The following is a 16,298-nucleotide window of genomic DNA, read 5'->3' as shown; positions in this document are numbered from 1 at the left end:
AAATTAGCTCTTTCTCAGGCTTTGTGTTTCAAACACAAACAAAACAAAATCTCTTTAATTTTCAACATTTGTATCCTTTTCAACTAAAGTACAATAATAGAATTATTGTAAAAGTCTGTTTGTTACCTAAAGCTATGTCGGTATAGTGTCACGCATTTCTAAGCCTTGAAGAATCTTCTTGTTGAGTTAATCTGTCTTTGGGGAAGGAACAACAGCTAAAGGAACTGGTCAAGTGTGGTAAAAGTGCTATGTTTTCTTAAAACAGGGGGCTTTAAAAAGAAGGAAAAGAGAGAAATGTATGATCTCTTGTATTTGTAATAACCTTGTATAGCTTTATATATCTCCTCATTCATTCCTTCCTTCAACTATGGAAAAGCCATATACACCTCTGTGGAGCACCTGCCGTGTGCCAAACACTAGTGGGAAGCTTCCATTCAGTATCTCTAATCCTTAAAAATACAGTAAAACCTATATAATAATTTTTATTTTAATATGAGGAAGTGGGTGCTTACAGAGGGTAAGTGATTTATCTGAGGTGATGGATATGAAATTTAATGTTGGATCTGTTTGTTCCTAAAGTCCATCCTTTTTTTCCCCTCTACCTCACAGATCCTTAGCTGGGAGCTAGGCCTTATCTTCTTTGCTTAAGTTCACAAGTAGGTAGCTCTGAGGAGTTCAAGGGTACCAGGCACGCTATGAGGAAGTGGCTCTGCTGAGACCACCTCTAGGTACAGGGTTGCTCACAGCATGGCTGCCTCCTGCTTTTGGATGGGTGAAATGACCTCAAATCCTTCTGCAAACAGAGTAGGAGGAAAGTCAGCACCCTAATGGAAATGAGGAATTGGGAATTATTTAATGTTGGCTTGCTCGCAATATAGTCTCACTCTGTAACAGATTGATTGCCTATACAGAGGCCTCACATTACATACTCTTGAACGTGTTGGAGAGATAGGATCTGAAATATGGCCCCAGTGATTCATTTAAGAACCCTGGACTTCGTAGAATCCAGGATAACATCATTTCTTATTTAACAAACATTGTTGATCTCCTACTATGTGCCAGGCAGTGTGCTGTGCACTGGGCATACCCAAAGGGGTTCATAGTTTGTAGCAGTAGTTCTTAACCCTGACTGCTACTAGAATTATTTGGGGAGTTTTGAAAAAATAGCAGTGTTTAGGTCTCACACCCAGAAATTCTTAATTAATTGGGCAAGAAGGGGGCTTGGACATCAGTATTCTTGCATAATTCTATGTGCACCCAGAGGTGAGAGGCACTGGCATAGAGGTAATGAGATCAATAAATAATGTGAGAAATGAAAGAAGTTGAGAAGCACTTACCGGGCAAAGCAGCGTTTCCCAGACATCAGTCAGTGATGTGTCACATGCATGGCTTTTGGTATAGCCATACATCAATTGTGCTATTACTTACATAACAGATTCCTTAAAACTCTCATCCAAAAAATAACTTAATCTCTTTAAACAGGAAACTTTACATACTCACCATAATTTGAAAAGCAGTACCACTTGCCAGCAATGAAAGATAAAGCATAAAAATTAGCAAAGTAGAGAAAACGGTTTCTATACTTCATATTTAATATTTTGAGAAACATTAGGAAAGAGGGCAGAAAGTGGGATTTGGAGAAGATGGGCCTAGATGAATATTCTAGTTCTACTATTAGCTGGGTTCTCGTAAGTGACCTAGCCTCTCTCAACATCATTTTTTAAAAAATGTATACACTGAAGTTAATAACACCTACCATGTAGTGTTTTTATGCTAAGTAAAAGAGATCATTCTGAGAAAGTGCCTAGCTCAGTGCTGGGCACATAGTAGATGCTCATGAAATCATAGCTTTTTTTTTTTGTGCTAACTAGTCTTTGCTGTTGAAAACTTATGACTAGAAGTATGTATACCATTCTTTGGGGGCTAACTTTTCAAGGGTTGTGGAGAGCTGTGAAAGTCAAAGTCTGACTTGACCAAAGACTTAAATAGTGAGTAAAAGTGCTCCAGGTGGATGGAGTATGAAGGATATGATGCAGTGAGAAGAGATATTATGGCTCTTTATCTAAAACTGGCTTCATTTAAAACCAAGCTGGAGAGTACCATCAGCGATTACTCAGTTTCCTATTTATGTGTGTAGACACTGAGTGTACTCTGGCAAGTTTCTGTTCACTCGTAACACAGTCTTTGGACATATTCACAACTGCACATCACTCCTGGGACACAGCGCTCCATGGAGGCAGCTATTTCCAATGATTATGGTTAGATTTTAGGTTTGTTTGGATTTTAGTGGTGATTAGTGGTTATTTGTATTTCCATAACATTGATCATTCCTAAGTGTGCTCCCCTCTGAAATACCTTGAACATTTTATGTTTATGTATGTAAGTGCTCATCTCCTGCTCCGGACAGCATCTGGCATCGTATCTGACAGATTGGGTGTGTAATAAATGGTGGAGGACTTGCAATGATACACTTGGATAGAAATGTAACTTTAAACATTTCACCTATTGTCATTGACTATGCCTCAGTCTCATGCATCACATTTAAAGACTATAAATGTGGTTTTATCAGTCGTATTTGAAATTGATTGACAGACTAATGAAATCAATTTAATCCTTTCACTTATTTATTAAAATAATACTATCAGCACCTACTATTTAGTAGACATGGAAGATCTTGGAATAAATAAGAATTTTTCCCCGACCTCAAGAAGCTGAGAATCTTGTGGGTAATAAATACAATATCAACCGTAACAAAAATCAAAACAAACAAACAAACAAACAAACAAAAACCCCCAAAAATGTTGAGGAGAAAGTTAAGAAAATATGTACAGGATAATCTGGACAAATAGGGAGTGAGTAGAAAAGCTTATTACAAATCCAGTTTCATTCTGCAGCTAAGAAGTCTTTGGCATGTACTCAGAGGAGCCTTCTTTTTTCTTTTTTTATGGACTCATCACAACTTGACATAATTTTCTGGATAATGACTTGTAAGCTCCATGAAGGCAGTGGCAATGACTGCCTTGTTCATCACTGTATCCTCAGTGCTTTGCTCAGTACAGCGCCTGGCACATAAGAAGTACAGAATGAATGCTTGTTTAATGACTCTGTGGATAAGCCAAAACTGGCCACAAATGCAATAATGAGGTCTGAAAAGCATATAATGTTGGTGCAATGTTTAGTATCCTGAAGTATGTTCCTGCTTCTGGAAAAGAGATTTCCCTTCCAGTTTAAATGTCCTGAATTACGTGTAGCCACATTGCCATCTTTCAAAAGCTAAGAGATTCTTAGACTATAAGCACAATTCCAAATACACAGACATTCCTGGCAACTGAAGGAACATCCATGAAAGTCAGAGGTACTTTCTTTAAATGAATCAGATTTATAGGGTGAGAAGAGCTATGTGAATCTAGGCCAGAGGCCAAAGTTCCTCATTTATTCCATCGCTGGCAAGTGACGGCCTCAACAAGATATAAAAACTCCTGACTTCTGCAAGCCTGCTCTTGACGAACACCCAGTTCAGAAAGCTCTGTGCACCCCTGTCTCTGTCTGCTCTGCTCTGGTGTCTGGCTGCTTCAGGCATAATTCAGCCCCTTGGAAGAAACATGGACATTGCAAGAGTGGCTGTGCTACTTTCTAGCTGCGAGGCCCTGGTCGGCTCATTTTACCTCTCTTTGGCTGCAGAATGAGGAGGTGGGGTCCTCTGATATCCAACTCAGCTTGAGTGTCTAGAAAATTGGAATCCAATCCCTGAGGCCAAGACATAGCTCAGCTATTCTGCTTACTGGCTGTCTGATTTATCTGTGAGCAAATTCGTTTTTTACTGTTAGAGGAGGAACTCTTCCTCCTTTCAGAAACCAAGTCTCATTTTGGACAATGAAATCAGTTTAGTGTGAAATCTCCACTAGACTGTGAGCTCATTGAGGCTACATCATGCCCTGTTCCTACAGTGGCTGGTTTATAGCAGATCCTCAACAAACATTTGTCAGTGAAGGAATGAAGCTTCATCTCTGTTCCGGGTGCCCAGTGAGTCATTGCTGAAGTCCATATCGGGCCCTGCCTGTCCGCTGATGTCCTCTAGATGGCAAACTCAGCTTAATTTTGGGCAATAGTCAGCGCTTCTGGCTGGGCGATGCCCAGGCATGGAGTATTTTATTGGAAATCCAGTTTTATCCAGTGCACACGGAATCCTCGGAATGGCTGCAAGGCTCTGGAAATGCCAGCCAGCCAGCATGAATCTCTTTTCTTATCCAGGGAGATGATGGATGTGAATTTGTCATCATCTCCTGTCTCCCGCCAAAGTTTATTCTGAATAAGGGAAATGATCTGCTGGCCTCTTAAGAGGTGGGAAGGTGGAGAAGCGAAGAAGCTAATCTTTTAAAACAGGCATTATTGGGTGGCCTCATATGGATTTTCCCATTTAATTCTCATAACAACTTACAAAATAAGTAGTGTTATTATTTCTGTTATAAAACTGACTTTGAGGCATCCAATCCAAGTCAAGCAGCTATTTTGGCAGAGCTGGGTGGCCAAGACATGCTCATATAATTCTGAGATCTCAGTTACTTTTCCCTCTTCTCACTGTTTTGCTCAGGCAGAGGAAAATCAAGGGTTAGATAAATAGCAGTATGATAGCTGTAATGAATTATTTGAATATGAGATAAGACAGAGTGGTGGGCTCTGGCCAGTGAGGTCTGCTGTTGCTTGAGTGGATGACCAGGTCCTCAAGCGGTTGGCAAGACTGGCTTTTATGTGTCAGTGAAATTCTGTCACAGCTTCCAGGGAGCCCGTTTAGCATGACATGGTCGACTACAAAAGTCAGAGAAGTTTTCTGGCTTGGGAAACTCTGCTCTGATCTGGGGCTCATTTTCTCCAAAACCAGATTTCTAATTCTAATTTCTAATTCTCTCTCACACACACGCAGTTTAGAGCTGGCTGGCACTTTTGGGAGAAAGGTTCTGGGAAGAGTCAGCATTCATTTATTTAACAGATATTTAGTGAGCTCTCATTATGGTTTGGATTCGGTTCTGTCAGGTATAATCCATGCAAAATGGAAGCCCATGGAAGCCCTGCCTTAATAAAAGAAGAAATTAATACATGTGCAAAAATAATTAGAATGTAAGGTAGAAAATGCCAAGAAATGTGAACAAATTTCTGGATTTTGAGGTGGGAGAAATTCCATACTCCTAAAAAGGGGAATGTGGGAAAGCTTCATGGAAAAGCTAATTTTTATATTTATTTTTATTTTTTTGAGATGGAGTCTCACTCTGTCACCCAGGCTGGAGTGCAGTGGTGTGATCTCTGCTCACTGCAACCTCTGCCTCCTGGTTCAGCTGATTCTCCTGCCTCAGCCTCCCAAGCAGCTGGGATTATAGATGAACACCACCACACCCTGCTAATTTTTGTATTTTTGGTAGAGATGGCTTTTCACCATGTTGACTAGGCTGGTCTCCAACTCCAGACCTCAAGTGATCTGCCCACCTTGGCCTCCCAAAGTTCCAGGATTATAGGAATGAGCCATGTGCCCGGCCAAGAAGGTGATTTTTGAGCTGGGCCTTGGAGATTATGTAGGATAAGGGTATTCAGTGATCAACTGAAGGAGATAGAAGGAATGGGGTAGTGGCAAAATAAAAGCAAAGGAAAGCCAAAAACCTAAATGTGTAGATGGGGAAAAAATGAGTTCTAGAATTCTACCAGGAAATAGAGAAGTAGGGGAGTTAGAGACTGGCCTCAGATCAGAGGGGCTTTCTATGCCGTGTTCATTTCCTATTATAATTATATTTCTCTTTGTCCTGTTCCTGGAAAGTTTTGCTGTATACATTTGATGTTATTAGGTGCATGCAAATTTAGAATTATTACATCTAATGAATTGACCCTTTATCACGAAATATGCCTCTTATCTCTAGTAATACTGCTTATGTTAAAGTCCATATTGGATGATATTGGTATAGTTATACTACATCTCTTTTGTTGAGTTTTTGCGTAGTTTATCTTTTTAAATCCTTTTAGTTTTAACCTTTCTGTGTCCTTGTATTTAAGGTATACAACATGTAAGCAGCATATAGGTTTTTTCTAATCTGACAGTGTGTGTCTTTTAATTGGACTATTTAGTGCCTTAGCATTAAATATAATTCCTGATATATTTGTGCTTTTAAAATATATGTATTTTCTGTTTGACTCACTTTTTAATATTTATCTTCTTTCTTGCTTTATTTAAAAATATGCAAATATTTCTAAATTCCATTTCTCCTCTTAATTAGAGTTTTAGTTTTACGTTCTTATATTATACTTCAAGTGGTTATCCTGAACATTACAAGATTAATTCCAAATTTATTAAATTTAACACAAATTAATATTTCTACCATCTCTCCAACAATGCTAGATCTTTAAACATTTAAAATTCATTTACCCTCTATTGCTTTTTAAAATATTCATTGTAAGGTCAGGCATGGTGGCTCACGCCTGTAATCCCAGCACTTTGGGAGGCTGAGGCAGGTGGATCACCTGAGGTCAGGAGTTTGAGACCAGCCTGGCCAACATGGCGAAACCCGTCTCTACTAAAAATACAAAAAAATTAGCTGGGTGTGGTGGCAGGCGCCTGTCATCCCAGCTACTCCGGAGGCTGAGGCAGGAGAATCACTTGAACCCTGGAAGGCAGAGGTTGCAGTGAGCTGAGGCCACACCACTGCACTCCAGCCTGGGCAACAAGCGCAAAACTCCATCTCAAAAAATAATAAGAAGAAGTAAAATAAAAGAAAATATTCATTATAATTTGCCATATACTTTAAATCTATAAAACTTTACTTTTTTCTGTTTACTCTATATTCATTTACCAACATATTTACCATTTCTATTATTCCTAATTTCTGCCTCTATTTCTGGGTTTCCAACTGGGATAATTTTCCTTCTGTCCGAAAATTTCTCTTGTTATTTTTGTGGATATATAGATCTGTTGGATATGAATTGCCTCAATTTTTTCTTGTCTGGAAATGTGTTTACCTTGTCTTCACTTTGAAGGTTATATTCACTGGGTATAGAGGCCTACATTTGTGTTTATTGTTATTTTTCTCAGCCCTTTAAAGACATTCTTTCATTATTCTCTGGCTCCTATTATTTCTGTTAAGAAATCAGCCTTAAGTCTTATTTCTCTTTTGAAATTAATGTATTTTTTTCTGTCTGTTTTAATTTTATTCTTTTTGGTTTTCAGACATTTGACTATGATATGTTTATCTGTAGTTTCCTTTGAATTTATCTCACTTGGGTTGCTTGATGTATTTTTTCTCCTCAATTATTCTTTATGCCTTATTCTCTTTTTAATCTTCTTCTGGGACTTCAATTACATGTATATTAGTAAAATATATATATATCTTACCATCTTTCTATATTTTCCATATTTTTTACTCTTCTTGTTTCAGTTAGTATATTTTCTACTGATCTATACTCCATTTGACCAATTCTTTCTTTTCCTCCATCTAATTTGCTGTTAAATCCACCTATCAAGTTTTAAATTTAACTTACTGCGTTTTTTAGTTCTAATATTTCTATTTAAATTTTTAATTTATTCAATTTCTTTGAAATTACCCATTTTGCTATATATTTTATTTTACATATTAGTTACAGATAAAACCAATATTTGAGTCATATAGTAGGAAGAATTGTAAAATGGCCCCCAAGATGTTTCTCACACTTCCTACCTAGTGTACACATTCCATGTATGATCCCTTCCCTCTTGAGTGTGAGTGCTACCAGTAAATTTCATAGGATATCACTCTGATTAGACTATATTATGTAACAGAGAGGATGAGCTAGTCACTCTTCTGATAAGACTCCTTCAAAGCAGACTGAAGAAAAGTTCTCCTTCTGGCTTTGAAGAAGTAAACTTCCAACTTGTGAGAGGACCACATGATTAGCAGAGTCAGGAAGAAAGTGGGGCTCTTACATCAACAACCACAAGGAACTGAATTCTTCCAACAACCTGAATGAGCCTGGAAGAGGACCCCAAGCTAGGAATGCAGCCTCACTGATTTCAGCCTTGTGAAATCCTGAACAAAGGACCCAGTATACTGTGCATGGACTTCAAAACTTCAGAAACTGAGATAATGAATGAATATTGTTTTAAGTCTCCAAGTTTGTGATAGTCTACTATAGATATTTGCTATATTGAAGACCAGTCATTTGTAGATCTATTTCAATATCTTTTTCTGTTCATCTTGGTGTTTGTTATCCCTATTTTTATATTGAATGCCTGACATTGTGTGTTAAATTTGTAGAGGCTCTAGGGGATGCTCTTTCCCTCCATGGAGGGTTTATCCTTTTCTCTAATAGGCATCTAAGGCAGGAACAAGTCATCATAATCAAGAATGGAGTTTCTTCAAGGCTGGGTTGCTATGTTGGCATGGCTATATCTGAATTTGTATTTGCTGCCACTCCTAGGTGTAGCCCTCTGGGGGTACTAACTCAGGCCTGGGTGTTCAGTTGGGCTTTCCTCAAAGCAGGTTTTGACCTTCAACTTTTGGATTCCTCAATATCTTAGCATTGACAAAAACTCTGCTCTACTTTGCAATGGCTTATTCACTTGTATTTTTAGTTTCCTGACCTCTTGAGACATTGCCTTTCTACAGTGGTCTTCATTTCCCTCTGAGACATCACTAGAAGAGTCTTTAATGTGCATATTTCTACTAATAGTCCCTTCAAGGCAATCTAGGCTTTTTCTGTCATGCTCCTCAAAATTTTTCCAGCTTCTGCCCATTGTCCAATTCCAAAGCCATTTCTAAGTATTTGTTATACCAGCATCCAAATTCTAGGTAACAAAATTTGTATCAGTCAACTAATCAGGTCAACCAGTGAAGCAGAACCAGTAGGACATCAATATTAAAAGATTTTTTGCAATGAATTAGATTATGTGATTGTAGGGACTGGCTAGGCAAGTCCGAAATCCATAGGGCAAGTCATCAGAAAAGAAAGACTGGAACTTTTGGACGTGGACTGAAGCTTCTGTCCACAGATGGAATTTTTCTTTCTCTTAAGGAAGCCAGAACACTGATTCTCATTCAACCAATTGAATTTTGCCCACCTAGATTATCTAAAATAATCTCCCTTATTTAAAGGCAACTGCTTACAGTCTTTAATCACGTCTACAAAATGCTTTCACAGCAACACATAGATTAGTGTTTTACTTAATAATGGAGGAATGTAGGCTAGCCAAATTGATATGTCCAAAAGATCATCACAATTGGACATGAACTTATCTTGCCTTTGCAAAAAATAGATATTTGTCCTGATTTCTACACTTGGTGAAATGTTCAACTCTTGGTTTAAGTGTTGCCTCTTCACTGTCCACTGCCCCTACCCTCCTTTCCCAATATAAAATGAATTGTTTTCTCTTGGGTGTTCCACATATTACTCTCTTCTAGCATTTACTATGTTTTCTTATACTGAGATCTAGTTGTTCACCCACTTACTACTCTGTGAGCTCTGAAAGCCAAGACCAGGTCATTGTATTCAATGTCTGATACCAAGTAAATGTTCCAAAAATATCATTTAAATGTTTATTGATCTGTACCAAAGTAAAGCATTGGTTTTTGTTTGTTTTAAAATCTTAATCAAAAGTAGCTGACTTTCTTGTGAAGGCTCATTTGAGTGGGCCACTTAATTATGCAAATATATAGCAAGAGTAAAATAGCCATTGTGTTGAGATAGTGTATAGCAAACTTTTATAACTTCATTAAGAGTGTCACTCTCTAGATCAATGGTATGCAATGTTGATCTGCAGAAGAGGTGAATAAATTTGCATGAGGATCTTGTGGCTTTTTAAAAGAGAAGGGACAACAAACTGTCTTTTCTCCCTGAGATAGTGATTAAGAGAGAATTATCAGAGTGAAGCTGGGTGGAATGACTGACTACCCAAGTGCAGACAAAGGCAATGAGACTCTTTATATAAAATTATTCTTCAGTATGAGACAGTCTAGGCCGATAGGCTGGATCTAGATTTCCTTGGAGGTGGTCTGGTTGCCTCCTACTGTGAGTGCTGTCAGAATTGCTTCCAGATCCAGCCACCTCAACACAGTGCTATACTCTGGGGAACAGTAGCTTAATGTGATGGTGAAACTGAATACCAGTCTCAGCCTGGAATCCCTTTGGCTTATGTTGTGAGATTATTCCTTTTTGAAGAATAGTAGTGCTCTGAGCAAGCAGTTTGACTAATGAGACAATATTGCCATGATGACCTGTATTCCATTACAACAACCTAGAATGATAAGTCATGCCAGTAGCTGCAGGTTGGAATTTGGTACTCTGCCTGCTGTAGTGTAATTTTGAAAGAATGACCCTTTTTGACAATGTACACTTCGTGTTTTAGTGCAATTTAGTGGAAAATTAGAATCTCAAAACAAATGACTTCTTTCTAATCTGGCAAGTGGGGGGATCAAACATTCATAATTGTACCTGAGGTTGGCAGAACTTTTTGTGTCAGTATTAGATGGATTAAGTGAATGAAGGAGTGAATAATCATGTATGTTATTCCCATGCTGCAAGGTTTAGCAGGAGAATGTCGACGTTGAAATCAGAAAGACCAGCATTAGGAAGATAATTCCAACACTTACTACTGTCTTAAATGTGGGAAGTGATTTTACATCGCTGAACATCAGTTTCCATTTTTGTCACATGTGAATATATTCATGTCTATTTCAGAAGACAATTTTGTGAGACAATTCAGACCTCCTGATTCCCACCTAGAAATGCCTTCCACTTTGCATTATACATCATTGTCATATGGAAAATACTCACAGGCCACTGGTTTTTCAAATCCTGCTCTAGAAGTAGGGGTGAATAATAGATAAAATAAAAGACTTCCATCAACATGCATAGGAATCTCTTCTCCATTTAGCAGTGAGTCGAAGAATAGAACCATTGCACATCTTCTATAAAGTCCTATTTCTTCTCTTTACTAAGGTTATCCTTGTCTGTCAAATGGAGACAGTAGTTGCTATCAAAATAGGATCAAAATTCAGAAGGAAACAAAACAAGTAGAAGAGAAAGTGCTTTCTAAAGGAAGTGAAAATACAGGAGGCTCGAAATTGCTCAAGAGTGTGGTTTTAGGTACTAGAAAATCTATTATTATGCTTTGCCTTTTTATTTATTTTAACAGGGAAAAAGCTTAGTTGGATCACTTCTCCACTGTTAGAGTTGGGCTCCTCCCATGAGTAATTGCTGCCCTGAAGTTGCCTCCTGATTTGGGGAATACTTAATGTGAGCACTAAAACTTAATTGGATCAGCTCTCTGCCACCAGGGTTGGGCAGGGCCTGATGTTTTCTTCACAGGTAATTGCTGACTTGCAGTTGTCTTTCAACCTGGGGAAGACTTAAAGAGAGCACCTAGGCTGTGTGAGAAAGCTGGCTAAGAATTTGTGCCTGGGAGACCCATGGACCATGCTTCTTGCAGGGTGATGCTGTCGGCTAGTTTTTCTGGTGTGGCACTTTCATTGGCTGGAATGCAGAGCAACCACCAAGACTTGTACACTGGGTACTGTGAGTGCCACCCGTGTTTTTTGTTTCTAACTGATCTCAGGTGATCTAGCCCTGCCAGTACTCCCAGTGTTTCCCATGAAACATTTCAGGAGTGAGCCTCCTGAAAAAGGTCCCAAAAAGGTCCCAAAATGGTGAGGAAGCTGAATGCCCACTTCCAACTCACTTTTCCTCCTATGGAAACCATAGTTTGGAAGGAATTCTCTGTGTGGTGCTGTGACACCTTAGGGGAGGGGCAGCATGGTCAAGGAGGACTGTTTCTCTTACTGTTCAATCATGGATTTTCTTGGTTCTGTGGTCCAAGAGGATGTCTCAACCTTACTCCCAATTTCTGAGATATTCATGATGGTATTTTTGTCTGTGGATAGTAGTTAGTTGAACTTCTGTGTGGGGAAATGAAGCCAGAGAACTCCTATTCTTTTTTTTTTTGAGATGGAGTCTTGCTTTGTCACCCAGGCTGGAGTGTAGTTGCACAATCTTGGCTCACTGCAACCTCCACCTCCTGAGTTTAAGCAATTCTCTTGCCTCAGCCTCCCAAGTAGCTGGGATTACAGGCACCTGCCACCATGCTCAGCTAATTTTTGTATTTTTAGTAGAGATGAAGTTTCACCATGTTGGCCAGGATGGTCTCGAACCCCAACCTCAAGTGATTTGCCCACCTAGGCATCCCAAAGTGCTGGGATTACAGGCATGAACCACAGTGCCCATCCAGAGAACTCCTATTTTTCCATCTTGGTGACATTACTCTTCATCTATTTTAATCTGCTTGTCCTTCTGAGACTTTTAGCTCCATAAGTGTAATTCCTTGTCATTTTCCTGGTCTTAGAACTCTTCAAATCTCTTTTCTCCCTCAGCTACTCCATTCGTGTGGGTACCAAATTCTGTTGTGTTTCTATAATCTTCCTTCTCAACTCTGACACTTACCCATATTTTCTGTAACCTTCCTTCTCAACTCTGACACTTACCATACTGATTATTTTGCCCCCATTGCTACTGATTTCCCTAGTGCAAATCATCTGAGCTCATAGTTGGACTACTGAAATACCTTCCTGTGTGTGACATTATTATTTCCTCCATAGTAACCCATTCTATTTTTCCTCCATTAGCAGTAACCATGTGTTATAATGAGACTGGCCACACTCACATTTCCAACAATGATAACTCACGGGATATAATACCATGTCCTTAACATCTTCACATTGTGATTGATTGCAGGAAATACATTTAATCCAGGTAATGATGTACTTTCTCATGGTCATACTGATAGGTCCATGTATAACCTTCCATGTATAGCTTTACAACCTAAGTTGGCCCACTCACTGTGAAACACTGGATTCCCTGGGCGAAGAGAAGCTCTGTTGGATTTGTGTTATGAGTGCATGAAGACTAAGATTACTGTGGTTTGCTTGACTGTGTGTGGGAAGCCAGTCTAAGGATCAAGCTGAAAGACAAGAGAGGGAGGAGTCAGGAAAATTGCAGAGAAAAGGATTTAGAGGCTTTAATAATTGTCCTTAAGTTCCCTCTCTGGACCTCAGTTTTGTTAACTTGACAATTTACTTTATGGCTTAAAGCATTTTTAGTTAGGTATTCTTTTATATGTGCAACTCTTCAGTTCCCAAGTAAGCTCCCATCTTAGTTGTGACCTTATCTACCATATGCTAATATCTGTTATAATATTTATCATAAAGGCAATAGCTAACATTTAGTGAAGACTTATGTGTTCTCTGCACTATTCTAATAGTTTAAATGTATTATCTCATTTATAATTCACAGTAATCTTATGAGTTAGCTATTTTTAAGGCCTTATTTTACAGATGACAAAACTGAAGCCCAGAAAATTAAATAATTTGACCAAGGCCACCTGGCTAATATGGAATAGCAGATATATTACTTATACATGGCTACATGACAAATTACCCCAAATCTAGCAGCTTAAAACAGCAAACATTAATAATCACACTATATGTGTGGGTGAAGAATCTGGGCACAGCTTGTCTGGTGCTTTTGGTTCAAGGTCTCTCATCAGTTGCAGTCAAGCTATTGTGCTGGGCTGCAATTTCATCTGGAAGCTAGACTGTGGGAGTTGGGGGATTCAATTCTAATCTCTCTCATGTGGTTTTTAGCAGGCCTTGTTTCCTGAACACGTGGCTGTCTCTACAGTGTAGTCTCATGAGATTGCAAGTAATTTTCCCCAGGACTAGTGATCTGAGAGAGAGTGAGAAAAAGATAGTAGGAGCAATAGAAACTATGATGTCCAGGTGCACACATGAGGAGCAGAGGTGAGAGAGAGAAAAAGAAAGAGAGATAACACCTAAGATAGAAGCCATAATCTTTTGTAACCTAATCTCACTAGTGACATCCTATCATCTTAGCTGCATTCTATTTGATGGAAGGAGAGGACAAAGGCATAAATTCCAAAAGGTGGGGCTCACTGGGGCTATCATAGAGGCTGTCTACCCCAGTCACTATTCAAATTCATGTAGTCAGAGTCCACACTATACTGGCTAACTATCATTATACTTTACAGAGTTTCTAATGCCTGACTTTATAGGGTCACTCCTCTCTCAAAATTCCTCCAGGCATTCATGATAAATTCTAATGCTATTACACACCTCAGTCTGTCTGTCATAAATCCACACCAAATGCATATTCAAAAAATTTTTATTTTAATATTTTTTAAACTTTTTAAATTTATTTTTTGTGAGCATATAATAGGTATATATATTTATGGGGTACATTAGATGTTTTGCTACATTGGATAAAATAGTGTATCTATTGCGTCAAGCATTTATCCTTTGTGTTAAAACAATCCAATTATACTCTTAGTTATTTTTAAACATACAATTAAATTATCATTGACTATACTAACCCTGGTGTGCTATCAAATACCAGGTCTTATTCATTCTTTCTTTTTTTTGTACACACTAACCATCCCCAGTTCTCCCCCATCCCCTAATTACTCTTCTCAGCCTCTGGTAACCATTCTTCTACTCTCTATCTCCGTGAGTTCAGTTTTAAATTTTAAATTTTAACTCCTATAGATAAGTGAGAACATGTGATATTTGTCTTTCTGTGCCTGGTTTATTTCACTTAGCATAATGAGCCCTGGTTCTATCCATGTTTGTACAAATGATAGGATCTCATTTTTTTATGGCTGAATAGTACTCCATTGTGTATAAGTAGAACATTTTTCTTTGTCCACTTATCTGTTGATGGACCCTTAGGTTGCTTCCAAATTTTGGATATTGTGGACAGTACTGCAACAACTGTGAGAATGCAGATATCTCTTTGATATATTGATGTTCTTTCTTTTGGATATAAGCCCAGGAGTGAGATTGCTGGATCATATGGTAGCTCTATTTTAAGTTTTTTAAGGAACCTCTAAATGGTTTTCCATGGTGGTTGTACTAATTTACATTCCCACCAACAGTATATGAGGGTTCCCTTTGGTCACATCCTCACTAGCATTTTTTATTGCCTATCTTTTGGATATAAGACATTTTAACTGGTATAAGATGATCTCTCATTGTAGTTTTGATTTGTATTTCTCTGACAATGAATAATGTTGAGTACCTTTTTATATGGCTGTTTGCCATTTGTATGTCTTCTTTTGAGAAATATCTAGTCAAATCTTTTGCCCATTTTAAAAATGGAATATTAAGTTTTTTTTTCCTGTAGAGTAGTTTGAGCTCCTTATATATTCTGGTTATTAATCTGTTGTCAGATGGATAGTTTGCAAATATTTCCTCCCATTCTGTGGATTGTCTTTTCCATTTTTTGATTGTTTCCTTTGCTGTGCAGAAGATTTTAACTTGATATGATTCCATTTGTCCATATTTTCTTTGGTTGCCTGTGCTTATGGGGTGCTACTTAAGAAGTCTTTGCCAACTCCAAGGTCCTGGAGTGTTTCCTCAAAGTTTTCCTGTAGTAGTTTAAACTTTCGTGGTCTTAGATTTAAATTTTTAGTTCATTTTTATTTGGTTTTTGCATATGACAGTAGGTAAGGGTTTACTTTCATTCTTCTGCATATGGATATCCACTTTACCCAGCGCCATTTACTGAAGAGACTGTCTTTTCCCCAGTGTATGTTCTTGGCCTCTTTGTCAAAAATGGGTTCACTGTAGGTGTGTGGATTTGGTTTTTGATTCTCTATTCTGTTCCATTGGTCTATGTGTCTGTCTTTTTTTTTTCTTTGAGATGGAGTCTCACTCTGTCACCCAGGCTGGAGTGCAGTGGCACAATCTCAGCTCACTGCAAACTCTGCCTCCTGGGATCATGCCATTCTCTTGCCTCAGCCTTCCGAGTAGCTGGGACTACAGGCGCCCGCCACCACGCCTGGCTAATTTTTTGTATTTTTAATAGAGACAGGGTTTCACTGTGTGAGCCAGGATGGTCTCGATCTCCTGACCCTGGGGTCCGCCCGTCTCAGCCTCCCAAAGTGCTGGGAATATAGGCGTGATATGTGTCTGTTTTTATGACAGTACTACGCTGTTTTGATTACTATAACTCTGTAGTATAATTTGAAGTCAAATAATGTGATTCCTCTGGTTTTGTTCTTTTGTTCTTTTTGTTTAAGATAGCTTTGGCTATTCAGGGACTTTCCTGGTTCCATATAAATTTTAGGGTTTTTTTTAATTGATGTGAGGAATGTCTTTGGTATTTTGATAGGGTTTGCACTGAATCTGTAGATGACTTTGAGTAGTATGGACATTTTTGACAATATTGATTCTTCCAATACATAAACATGGAATATCTTTTCTTTTTTCGGTGTCTTCTTT

Source organism: Pongo pygmaeus, chromosome 7, assembly GCF_028885625.2.
Source record: "Pongo pygmaeus isolate AG05252 chromosome 7, NHGRI_mPonPyg2-v2.0_pri, whole genome shotgun sequence".
Lineage (NCBI taxonomy): Eukaryota > Metazoa > Chordata > Mammalia > Primates > Hominidae > Pongo > Pongo pygmaeus.
The sequence above is the reverse complement of the archived record's forward strand: the minus strand, read 5'-3'. Positions refer to the sequence as shown.